This window comes from Saccopteryx leptura, chromosome 6 (genome assembly GCF_036850995.1).
Source record: "Saccopteryx leptura isolate mSacLep1 chromosome 6, mSacLep1_pri_phased_curated, whole genome shotgun sequence".
In the NCBI taxonomy this organism is placed as follows: domain Eukaryota; kingdom Metazoa; phylum Chordata; class Mammalia; order Chiroptera; family Emballonuridae; genus Saccopteryx; species Saccopteryx leptura.
The window spans coordinates 154,184,535-154,190,166 of NC_089508.1; the positions used below are offsets into that span (position 1 = coordinate 154,184,535).

At 50.1% G+C, this 5,632-nt stretch overlaps 1 pseudogene; it reads right to left on the bottom strand.

Moving 5' to 3' along the window:
- Positions 1-258: 258 nt before the first annotated feature.
- LOC136376455 (ras-related GTP-binding protein C pseudogene) lies at positions 259-1,485 on the bottom strand (annotated as a pseudogene).
- Positions 1,486-5,632: the final 4,147 nt, after the last annotated feature.

Genomic DNA, 5,632 nt, shown 5'->3' on the forward strand with positions numbered 1-5,632 from the left:
CCTGGTGGGCATGCCGGGTGGATTCCAGCCGGGCGCAAGCGGGAGTCTGTCTGACTGCCTCCCCGTTTCCAGCTTCGGAAAAATGAAAAAAAAAAAACCAGACCACTGGTTGAAGGGTTTTCATTCCTACCCCTCGTATCTAGTGGGACAGGCACCAGATTCCCACAAGTGGCAACTCCCATGTCCTGTACCAATTGGCATCTGACCCAGGAGTGAAGAGTAAAGGCCAGCACAGAGCCCCAGCCACTGGAATTCAGGCTAGATGGCATTTCGCGGTGTGCCATTGTGTGCCAATGCTTTCAGGCTGGGAGCACTGGTCTGGTGACCACACCCCCTGTGAGAAGTCACACCCACTTCAAAAACCCCGTGAAAAGCTTTTCGGAAACAGTGGAAGTTGTAGTCTATTAAACCTTTTTGTTCAAAACTTTCTTCCCTAAGAATGCAGACAAGTGCTAAAAATTTAGTCACCTACTTTAAATAAAGGACAGTTGTATTATTCAGCTTGATAATTGCCATAGATTCTTTGTCATAAGCACTTCCACTGCCATCTTCCTTTAAGCCATATATACAAGACACATCAATTACAACATCAATCATGTCACAGCAAAGTTCATAAGATTGCATGTCCACAGGAGAACTGTCTGTTGCAATGTAGATTTTGCTGACCACATTGAAGAGAAAAGCTTTTTTAATACCTGAATTTGATATAAAAATATTTAATAGGTTTTCCAAGGTTGGCAGTTGTGGAATGAGTTTCTGTGCCACCTTACTAAAGACTTCAAATATTGAGTGGTCATAGATACTAGTCAAATAAAAGGTAAGGTGGAGTTTTTCTAGCCCAGCATCTGCAAGGTCATCATTGGCCTTTTGATGAATGTCCCTCTATGTTTCTATTTTGTGATCATCAGACAGACCATCAACTTTGTGAATAAAAACCTCAAAATTCATGTCTGGGTTAACTTTGTAGGCTTTAGAAACAGTAATGTGGAGTCTTGTTAAAGCCTCCATGTAGTCATCCTGCACATCAATGACATATACCAACGCTCCTGTTCCCCTGAAGATCATCTCGTAGTCAAAAGTGGAGTAAAAAAAGTCCATTTGCCCAGGAAAATCCCACATTTGGAAATTCACAAAGGAGCTATTGGAAATGTCATCTTTATATTTCTTGTTGGTATTTTCCAAAAAGAGGGTTTCGTTGGGTGACATTTTATGAAACACCATCTTCTGGATGGAGGACTTGCCGCTGCTCCGAAGGCCCATGAGCAGAATCCTCAGCTTGGAGCTGTCAGCAACCTCCCCACTCCCCCACTCCAGCCACAGCCTCCACCAGCCCCCGCCCCAACCAGCTGCCCAGGGCTGCCGCCTCCTCACCTCCTCTTCCTCCTCCTCCACACAGTAGCCCAAGTCCTTTGGGAATGAATCCCCTGGGGGCCGGCCGTAACTGCTGGCGAGGGGTGCCTCCTCCACCCCATACTGCAGGGACATGGTGCTAGAGCCTCGCTTCCGCACCCTGACAGGCCAGGCTCCACCCGGCCAAGCCAGGCCGCCGCCTCTGGGACATCATTCTTGACTTCATTTAACAACCTCTTATAATGCACCTGCTGTATACAGGAGGTTCAGGAGGGAAGTATGTAAAATTTCTAAGAAAACCCTAGGATCTCTGTGGGAAGAAGGGGGTGGTCAATATAGGGCCCGATAGCCCCACCCAGGACCCTCTTGGAAGTGGGGGTAAGGAAGTCACCTCTCCACCATGAGAATTCCAGGACATTGCCCCTTTGGCACTGCTGGCAATGGGTTGTCCCTGCCTCTGATGTTGGTTGAATGCCTTCCCTGAAGAGAGACCTGTCCCTGTCTCCCCTGTTCTCCACATGGAAGATGCTGAAGGAGCCCAGGTCAAACATGGGGGACAATCAGAGGGGGGCCACTCACTAGTCTCCCTCTCCACCTTTCTCTGCAGAACCACCCACAGTGCTGGTGACTAGGCACATGACCCAGAACAAGGGTGTCACACTGAGGTGCTGGGCCCTGGGCTCCTACCCACAGGAAATCTCACTGAGCTGGTGGCTGGGTGAGGAGGAGCTGGCCCTGGAGATGGAGTACGTGGAGACACACCCCAGTGGAGACGGCACCTGACAGACGAGGGCCGCTGTGTGGGTGCCGGCCAGGGAGGAGGCTGGGTACACCTGCCACGTGCAGCACTCTGGCCTGAACCACATGCTCACTGTGACTTGGGGTGAGAAGCTGGGCTTGGCTAGGAGGGGTCAATGAGGGCAGGGAGGGTTCCAGGGCCCCCCAGAGATAGTCTATGGTCTGGAGTGCCCCTTTCCTCTGCCTTCCTTAGAACCGCCATCTCATCAAGGACTCACTGCCATGATCATCTGCCCCATCCTGTTTATGCTGGTGGGTGGAGTTGTGATCTTGACCAGGACGTACCTTCAAGGTAGGTGGGATAGAAACAAAGTAGGAGGCCCTCCGGCTGGTCCAGCACCACAGAGCAGAACTCTGTCCTGTCCTTTCAGTTACAACTGTTCCCCTCGGGGGCCCTGGTCCTGCCCCACAGCCGCACCCCATCCTAGGGCACTGAGGATCACACAGCCAGGGGACTGCTGGGCCTGACCTTGGAAAGGACCCGGAGTAAGAGGGAGAGAGGAAAGGTGGAGACTCAGGCCACCACCTCTACCCACCATTCATCTCATCTCTGGTTTCGTGTTCTTTTTCCCACAGCCGGGACTAAGGAGTCTTACAAGCAAGCCCTGGGTGATTGTGGGATGGGCGGTTGGAGGGAGGAAGCCCCAGGTGCTCCTATGTGTGGCTGAGGTGCCTTAAACCACAGATGGTGGCAGAGCACTGGGGCAGGTGGTTTCCCTTTCTTCAGCCTGGCCTCAGCCCCTTCTCCCTCCCACAATCCTGAAGCCAGTCAGAGGGGGCGTGGTAAGGGAATTCCTGGGAACCACCACCTGGGTTTGGTGGGGATCAGGAGCAGCTAGGGGTCACCTTCCTTCTTCCTCCTTTCTCCCTGCAAGTGGAGAGCAACCCCCATAATTCCCAAAGCCCAGCGGGAGCAGAAGCTGCTCTGCTCCTCTACTGACAGAAGTTCACTGTCACAGACGAAGGAGGTGTTCCATGGGGGGTTTAGTAGCCTGGAAGCCCCTGCACTGGCTGGCTGGTGGATGTGATCCAACCATGATGGGCCTATCTTGGCCCAGAACTGAACCCTCCTCACCGTTGTTACACATGGTCTGTGCCACTGAGATGCCTTTGTCATCTTCCTGATGTAGTTGTTTCCTGTTTGGGGAGTGGGGAGGAGAGCAGTAATAATTCGTCAGATCTTTCACACTTGACAGTTTGCAGAAGGACTTCATGTTAAGTGTAAATCTCACTAGAGCCTCTCAGGTACCCTGTGAGTTTGGCAGTGTTATTCTCAACCCGACTTCCCCAACATAGGTGTGTGCAGTGTGATTGTGTAGGTGAGTGTAAGCCTGTATAAGGGTGTGTGGGTTATGTATGTGATGTGTTGGTGATAGTGTGGGTGTCCTTGTGTATCTGAGAGGGAGCTTAGAAGGAACAGATGCCTAGGGGCCTGTCACTTAACCCTGGATGAGAAACAACCTGGTCCATATTTTTTTTCTGTCCTGAATGGTTTGAATGTTTACAGTAAGCACATGTTACTATTACAGTAACATTTTTGCTATGTCCTATAGAAACATTTAGGGTATGTCTGTGATGGCCCAGTCTCACCTCTCTTAATTTCAATAGAGCAGAAACTGCCCTGGTCGGGGGTTTCAGAATGTTATCCTGTATGCCAAGGTTGCAGGTTTGATCCCCAGTCAGGGCACATACAAGAATCAACCAATGAAAAAAAAAAAAGAATCAACCAATGAATGTGTAAATAAGTGGAAATCAGTTTTTCTCTTCCTAAAATCAATACATTAAAAAAAAAAGAAACAGTACAAAAAAACCATGTCTTCTTTATCAATAAGAATGTCCTTAGGACTACACGGGACTGCATGTCTTTGTTTATTCAACAGATAGTTCCGATCTCTTCTTGGCTGCTTGATGGGCAGGTGGCTTGGATAGGGTGAGGGAGCTCCACTGTCATGAAGCACACAAAGCCAGGCACCCTCTGCCTCTCCTGAGGGGACATCTGAAATCTCTGCCAGCAGCCCTGGGAGGCCCAGATCCCAGGGTGTGAAAGATGTGATACTAGAAAAAGATTCCGTCTGCCCTGTGGCCTGCAAGACCTCAGCAGGGAGCTCAGAACTGTCAGACTGTGCTGAGGACATGTGTCTATCTCACGATGCCATCACATGTCATCTATGGAACCAGGTGCTAGGCAAGGTTCCAAGTGTTACCAGACAGCTTCTGCACTGGGGGCTGGCCCTGCCCAGACGTGGTTTAGTACCTTTCCTGTGTCGGGTGACCTCCAGGTTCTAGACTCACCCAGGATGAGTCAGTGTGAGAACAAGCAAGTTTTATTTGGGTAGAGAGAGGGCAGGGCGCAGGCATGACTGTGAAAGAACCAAAATGAGTTGCATGCATGATCAGTTCTTGGGATTGTGTGTGTTTCCAAGCAGAGTAGGGGCATCTCTAAGCTTTGTGGTACCAAATTCTGACTCCGCCTTCTGGTTTGGAGGGCATCTTGTTCCCTAATATGAGGCAAGTTTCCTGGTTTCTTACTAACCAGCCTCATAAGCACTTTCCATGTACTAAGCCTGTTTAATCTTCCTAGCACATGTGTGCACCAGGTGAGGAAACTGAGGTGCAGGGTCCTGTGGCTGGTTCATGCCAGAACTGGAACAAGCCATTCCATAAGTGGCAAATAAGTACAGGTCTGCAACCCCTTATCCATAATTGTGAATTCTAGAACACCTCCACAAGCCAGAAGTTTCTTCCTAACTTTGGCATCAAAACCTGACCTGAAGTGAAGCTATCTGTCCTCTTCATTTACATCCTCTAGTGTGCCTTTGTGCCTTTTCCCAGTTTTTCATATAAATACTGATACATTTGATTGTGGGATGTCACCCCAGGTCCCCTGGGAGTGTTATGCAATATTCGTCATCCACACCGTGGCACCTTTCTAAAGCCCAAAGAATCTAAATTCGGAAAGATCTGGCACTAAGGGATTTAGGTAGGGGATTGCAGACCTATTTTAATAATATTTTATGGTAATAAACATGTTATTTTTATAGCTTTCTGGCTGTACAGTGTCAGGGTGTGAGGCCGGGGTGGGCCCTCAGGGCTCCCTCAGCCCCAGATGTGCTTAGGCCCTTCCTGAGCAGAGATCAAAGCTTCTTCCTTGGGGAAGGGTGGGAGCCCGGTGTGTTTGGGAAGAAGCAGACTGGAGGAAGCTCATGGCCAACCAGTCTTCACTTTTAAGTGGTACAGTTGTGTCACTTTTCTGCCCCTCCAGCCACCCAAGATCTCAGGCTCCTCCATGGATCCCACAGGCCCACCCTGAGCTTTGGTCCTACCTGGCAAGCACAGACCTTAGACTGGTGGCTTGAGGACTTTTATGCAGGGGGATGTAAGGTCAGAGAGCCCTCCACAAAGGGACTGGCTTCTGTAAGGGCGAGGCCTGGCAGAATGGGCTGGAAGTTCCTGTCCAGTTCTGCAGTCGTCTCTGTCCACGACC